At 54.2% G+C, this 7,228-nt stretch overlaps 1 long non-coding RNA gene across 4 annotated transcripts in view; it reads right to left on the minus strand.

Moving 5' to 3' along the window:
• The window catches only part of LOC106112105 (uncharacterized), a 131,733-nt gene extending 124,865 nt beyond the window's left edge, over window positions 1-6,868 (minus strand). For 3 of the 4 annotated variants that reach the window (XR_008747755.1, XR_008747758.1, XR_008747757.1), the window contains exon 1: window positions 6,552-6,866. This is a non-coding gene — a long non-coding RNA (uncharacterized LOC106112105). Of the gene's footprint in view, window positions 1-6,551 lie in introns of all 4 variants that reach the window. The other variant, XR_008747756.1, reaches the window with a different exon arrangement.
• Window positions 6,869-7,228: the final 360 nt, after the last annotated feature.

Below are 7,228 nucleotides of genomic sequence, written 5' to 3' on the forward strand. Positions count from 1 at the left end.
TCCCCGGGGACTGCACAGCTGCTCGCACCGCAGCTGGGCGGCAGGAGATGTCCCAAGTCCCAGTGACCCGAGCAAGGTGCTCTCCTGGGTGAGCCACCACCAGCCACCCTGCACCCGGCCGCTGGGAGACACCGCGCTTCGCTGATATAAACAGTAATACAGGTAAAACCCAGCAAACGCTTGCTTACTTTCCAAATAGGCTGAAATTCGAACATCAGTTCGATTCCATTTGATTTCCTCTGCATGCTGTTAATTTATGAAGCCAGTATCTGCCTTCATTTTACAACTCATATTTTGGCAGAAGCTCCAACAGTAGCTACTACAGTTATGCTAAAATTCAGGAACCAGAAGATAATATAGGTATTACTCAAAATAGCACATCTTCTGGGTATTTCATACATAATGTTACTACATGAATAATAAAAAAAATATTTCATTTTCTGGAAATTTATGTGCTACCAAAATTATACCAGATGAAAACACAGATGAAAAAATTAGCCCCGATTCAAGGGATATTTCCAGAGATCCAAACTCTGTCCACAGAACTTCTCCCAACACAGACGAAGTTCAACCCGAGCTCATAAACACTACCAAAAACCTAATCCTTCCTTAAGGCTCAGCAGGACAGTAGTTGTATTCAAATTGCTACATTTTGGTGTAGCATACAGGCAAATCAGTATGTTCCTGTATGCAAAGAAGAGGGCAGAAATATCTAAACTTTGTAATAGCCCAGCACAATGCTTACCCAGGTTTCCCTCTCCCCATTCCACTCTCCCTGTCTTCCCACCCAGGCAACTAACTGCTGCTTCTGACCACCTGCAAGATGGCACAAAGGAAAAAAATAAAAATAAATAAAATCTCAATATTACCAGCACACAAACTTCACAAGATTTCTGTTGAGACTACTGCACAGCATTCTGTACACGTAAGCACATCGTGGGTCTGGTTGCCAGAGTAAAAATTTGAAATATAGGAAAAAACCACCCAAAGATACTAAAGCAGTCACAATATATTTACCAACTCTTTACTTTCTACGTAACTGCACAGTTTATGTTCTTCAATAAGACCTAGTCCTTAAACAAGACATTCAGAGAAGTGTTTGTAAAACCGTGGCTTACAAATGGTGTTATAAATGCCCTTTAAACCATTTGTTTCTCAATTTCTTTTGTTTATGCTTCAGTAACGAATTTCTAGCCTAGCAAGAGTACAAAAACCCCACCAACTCACCATCAGCACTGCCTTATTAATGCTTCGTAACATAACAATTACGAAAAAATAATTCCTGAGTAATAGTACACCAAAATTCAGATTACTGTGAAACCCAATTTGACAGTAGTACCATCTCCCCTCATCCACAAAACTTCCCACATTTAGACTACAGAATTCATAAAGTAAACCATATTGATTAAAACTATTTAAAACAAGAGTATTATGACAATTATCACATTTTTATTGTCCTGCCAAATACATTACTTTTATTTAAGAAACTTAGAAAAAAAAATTCCACTTGACTGCTTTACTACCATAATTAATATTTTTGCTATATAGATGTCAGTCCTTCAGAGATCTCCAAACTTAGGTCTGTAAAGCAGCACGATACTGGGGACATTTAACGCATCCCTCCTAGAGCTCAAGGCAATTCATCAAAATTCATGGATCAGGACCCTCTGCAAGCGTTAAGTACCCAGATCAGGAATGTAGGGGAGGATGAGATCTCCGACCTTGGTAAGGGCAAGACTCAGAACAAAAAACTCCGATTTCCAGCCATGCTGTTAGACAACAACGCTGTTATCTGCTGGCTGAGGTACAGCATCCTGAAGGACTGTGAAAGGATGGCGGATTTTATGCTGCATTTTTACGAAATGCAAAGCCAAAAGAAAACCCTGTTTATGCTTAAATTCGTGACAAACAGTTGCAGCCCAATTAATTCCATCTCCAGTCACTGACAAAAATTTTCAATCCTGACTCTCTAAAAATGGCTTCAAAGAACTGCTGGGGAGATTATTTTTTTTAAACTTTGCAGTTCAGCGTTCATGTTTGCAAGTACTCTCAGCCCTTGATGTTACAGCACTTCAAGCTCATACTCTGGTACTACCAATAATTCCAGGAGCACGACGTTTATGGAAAAACACTGTGCAAAAATGGCAGAATCAACTACAGCTAGTCAGACTACACAAGACGACAAAAACCACAACTCCATGTTTTCATTTTTAAATATAAAAGAAATATAGTAAACATGCGATTACAGCAATTGAAAAAACCTAGCCTGGATTAAAGAGATCCTCTTAATTTTAATTGTAACAGGTTACAGCAGCATAAACAAACACACTGTTAATGTAAGTTCAAAATTTCCCTTTTTATTACAACAGGGAGAAAAAAAAAAAAGGTTTCACTACTTCCTATTGCAAAACCAATACGAACACTAGTTTAAATCTTTTCAGATGCTTTTCAAGTACTTACGAAGAGTAAAATAGCGACCTTTTTGCCACCAGAATTAGGCAAGGCATTAGGTCCTAAAATGAAACTCTGAGTACCTCTTTTAAGAGATATATTGGTATTGTTTATATAAAAAGTGGAGAGAACTGGCACAATATTTTTCATAGCACTTTTTCCATATACATTGTATTCGTCACCAAAACAGCTCTGTAGAACACAGTGTACAGCACACATTGTGCCTCGTCATGAGCTGACAGCAATTGAAGAGAAGGTGAACCAAGTTACAAAATGAAGTATTTTTTCCTCTAGCTGTCAAGAAGATAAATGATCTTAGTTATATTAAAGAGAAATGGGATACAGGATCCAAAGGGCTCATTTTATGTTAACTGCATTTCACCAACAAAAATAGAGAAAGCAATTTCCTGGTGCATCAATTCCACCAGCAACTCCATGTACGCTCAAAAAAAAATAAATAATCTGAGACACTGGCATGCTGTTACAGAGCACCTCCTGGTATTCTCAAATATCTAACAGACCAAGTGCTCCCTATTAACTTCCTATTTTAAGGTAGGTTTGGGGGTTCCCCCCCAAAAAAATGCAAACATATGCAGATATGCTCTTACAAATCAAGTATACTACCCGGGTTGAATAAACCTATTCCCATAGGTAACACCGTTTCAAACGACTCCTGCAACCAACGCAGGACATCAGCTCTCTACAACATATGCCAAGTACAGCCTATTACCACACCACTCCTTTCACCACTACCATGATCCTCAGTTGTTTCTGAGCCATTACCATTCTTGCTATCTTAAGGCCATATTCCCTCCTCATCAACACCAGTCAAGGTCTGGAAACACATCATTTCAGATGCTCAAAATCGTACTGATAAAGTTCGGATGGAAGAGAAGTGAAAGCACAAGAAGCACCATAAACTGTCCCCGATTCATTTACTGGACTAGACCAGCACAGAACTGCTAACTTATGGATTTCCATCCTCCTCCTTGTATCCTCTTTTTATAGGGCGTTAAAATAATACTACTACTAACAAATAATCCTTTCCAGTGCAATTCCAAAGCAGTTTTAAATATCCGTGTACGGTCCTCACCATTAGTTATAAAACCATCTCTCCTCTTCTTGACCTGTTCTTGTTCATCTGCTGTTATTTAACTCTTTAAAGCTTCCTGAGAGTCACGATGTTATTAATGGTTATGTAATTCTTAAAAAGATATTGAATTTTAAACTTCTGAACAGTACAACAGGGACATACACAACAAAACAGATACAGGTTTTTTTCTCACCCCTCCTCTACTTATTCGAAACCAAAGTATCCTAATGACCTAGAATAGCAGTCTTTTTTTTGTCCTTTTTTTTAACAGCTCGTCAGACCCAGAATCTCTAGTGGTGCAGGTACCTGTATAATGAATGTAAGCCTACAGAACACAAATGTCCTTTCCTCTGTTGCTTCCTACTGACCCCAGATAAGCTGTTCACAGACGGCCAGGGTCCACTGCCTGCAAGCCGAAAGCCACCAATCTAGAACCGAGTATCCTCTTACTGTTTGCTCTGCTACCCGAGAAGTTACATTAAAATGGCATTACGTTCCTCAACTCCAAACTGACTAGTCTTTCTCCATATAGCCTATTAACAACCATGACTCTGGAGCTTTCCGTAAAAATCCTGTTTCCAGAAACAACGACCTGCCGAAAACAGAACACCATCACTTAAGGTGCCTCACTCTGCCACAGATTGGGACGCAGCTCAAGTCCTTCACGCTGAAGACTGCCCAACCTACCTATAAATAGGCTCAAAGCTCCAGGCTCAGGAGACTGATAGCTAAACACGATCCTCACAGCGTTCCCCTGTGTTACCTACATAAAGCTGCATGCCACACCACCACCGGGCTAGGCAGATACGCAGCTACTGCCCCTGGCTAATGCAGGACAGCACGGAGGGATGGGAGAGGAAAAAAAAATACAAAAACCCCCAACCACGTATCGCTGGGCATAAACAGCTCTCACAGCTCTCTCCCGGGCAGAGGAGCCTCCCCCTACGGAGGCTAGAGCCAGCCGCAGATCGGCCCTCAGGGCTCGGCCAGGGCCCGACACCGCTGGCCCAGGGAGAGGCCCCTCAGGGGGCGTCACGGGGCAGGCCGCGAGCACCGCTCCCCTCACCGGCACGGCAGGCAAGGCCCGGGGGGCGGCAGCCGGGCAGCCGCGGCCCCGAGGCCTTCAGGCCCCCCCCCCGAGGTCGGCCCCAGTCCCCGGTCCCCGCCAGCCCCGCCCCGGGCCGGGCCCTCGCCCGCGGGTGCCCCGGCGGCGGCGGCGCGAGGCCGGGCCGCGTGACGGGCTGAGCCGGCGGCACGTGGCCCCGACCATAACAAACAGGCGGGTGGGCGGGCGCGGGCCGCGCTCGACGCCCTGCCAAAGGCGGGCGGAGGGAAGGTGGGGGGGGCGGGGGGGGAAGATGATGGGGGGGGGGGGGGGGGGGGGGGGGGGGGGGTCGGCCGCCAGCGGCGCGGCCATTGGTCTGCCGGGAGCGGTGGGCGTGGCCGCCGGTCCCGCCCGCCGCCGCCTCGGTGGTGCAGTGCTGAGGAGGCGCCAGGCGGGGGCCGCTGCCGCGCGTCGAGGGGTCGCGCGCGCTTCCCGCCTCTCAGCGAGGCCGCTCGCCCGAAGCCCACCCCCCACCCCCGCCGCCCCGCGCCCTCACACCCGCCGCGCGCCCGCAGCAGCCACGGCTCCGCAGCCGGCCGCCCCCCCCTTCCCCGGGCACACGCACCCCCACCCGGAGCTCCGCAGGCCGCCGCCCCTCCCGCAACAGCCCCGAGTTGCGCCACGCAGGAAGCGCCTCGCCCGCAGCAGCCGACTCCGCTCCCCGCACGGCCGCTCTGCCCCGGACCCCGCTTCCCCCCCGCCCGCCCCATCGGCCCCCCAACCCGCCCTCGCCTCGCCGCGCCCCCCTCAGCAGCCTCCCGCCGCCTTCCCGGGTGGGGGGGCGGCAGACCACTCCAAACGCTCCCCGCAGGGCAGGCGCCTGGCCGCGGGCCCTCCCTCTCCTCAGGCACCCACCTGTGGGGCAGCAGGCCGTGCCTCGGCCGCTCGCCGGCCCGCCTCATCAACCGGCGCTCAGCTCGCTCGCACCGCTCGCACCGGGCGCGGAGCATGCGGAGGGCTGGGGGGGGGGGGGGGAACTGCTAAATATACCCGCTGCCGGGCGGCACCGCCTGTGTCACGGACCCGGGCTGGCGAGCGGCGGCGCGGCCCGGCCCTCCCCGCCCCCCCCCCCCCCCCCCCCCCCGCGGACGCATCTTGTTTTCTCCATACGCACTTGGAAATGCGGCCCGGCCCCCCCGGCCGGCGCTGGGGGTGGGTGATTTGGGGGGGGGGGGATTGTTGTTATTTCTGCTCGATTCGGGATACCCACGCAGCGATGAAAACAACACGGCGCAAGTCCCCGTCCTTCCCCCCCCCCCCTCCCCCCCCCCCGCCGCAGCTCGGCTGTCACTTGGCTCCTTCCCCCACGTCGCGAGAGGCAAACTCCCCCCAATGTCGCGACAGCGGCCCGCGCACCTGCCGCGCACCGTGCCCCCCACTTGCCGTTTCCTCCCGGGGGTGCGCGGTGCGGGGGGGGGGGGGGGGCACGCCCCGCCGCTGCCTCCCCCGCAGCGGGGGGACAGGAGCAGCGCTGCGCCCGCAGCCCCTTGCGAAGCGGCCGGCCGGGCTTGCCGCTGGCGGCCAGGTGCGGGGGATCCGCGGGTGGGCTGCGCGGGGGCGGGTGGCGGGCGCTGCGAGCCGGGATGGAGCGAGCCTCCCTCCCTCGCCTACCCCCCCCCAGCCGCCCCCCCCCTCCCCCCGCCGCTTGTGTTTACCTCAAGTTTGAATTTTATCTGCGCAACATGAGCTGGAATGCGGACATGGAGGGCGGGAGGGCGCGCACACGCCCGCCGCTCCGCGGGGACACGCGGCGCCCCCAGGCCCCCCCCCACCGCGCGCCCCCCCCCTCACTCCGCCGCCGCGCAAACATGGCGCGACCGCCGCGACCGCCTGCCCCGCCGGCACCCCCGCGCCCCCCCGGGCGGGCGGGCAGCCCCCGGCCACGTCCCGCCGGTAACTTACCTCCGAGCGGCCGCTCCGCCGGCTCCCCTCCCCCTGCCCTCCCCGCGGGAGGGTGCCACACGCAGCCCACCGGCGGGGCTGCCGGCGCTGCCGCGCTCCCGGGCGCGGAGACAGGTGCAGGCACGGGGCAGGGCGGGCCCGGGGCGGGGGGGCACCGCCGCCTCCCGCCGCCCCGGGCTCCCCGAGTGCTTCCCTACCCACGATGTTGTTTCATTATATCATGTCCATCATGTGACAGCCGGAGGGCCTCTCTATGGAAACTTAAAGGGGACTTTCACACGACGACGACGCCGGACCCGCCGGTACCCCCGGCCGCCCCGGGGGGCTGCGAGCCCCGCTGCCGCCACCCGCCGCCCCGCCGGCCCTCCCGGGGGCCGCCCGCCTCGCACCTACCGCCCTCCGCTCCGCCGGTCGCAGCAAGTCGCTGCGCTTCCTTCTATTATTATTATTAATTAGGGTTGGTGGTTTGGGGTTTGTTGTGTGGTAGGTTTGTTCAGTCCTTTTCCCCTCCCTCCTTCGCACCGCCTGCGCTGCCGGTGCCTGCGCTCCCCGACCGGCCGCGCACGGTGCAGAGCCGGGACGGAGCCGCTGCGGGAGGGTGCGCGGCTCGGCCGCGGCCACGGTGGGTCTCCGGTGCTGGGAGCGGCAGCAAAAAACCCCCCAAAACAAAAACAAAC

Source organism: Falco peregrinus, chromosome 6, assembly GCF_023634155.1.
Source record: "Falco peregrinus isolate bFalPer1 chromosome 6, bFalPer1.pri, whole genome shotgun sequence".
Taxonomy (NCBI): Eukaryota; Metazoa; Chordata; class Aves; order Falconiformes; family Falconidae; genus Falco; species Falco peregrinus.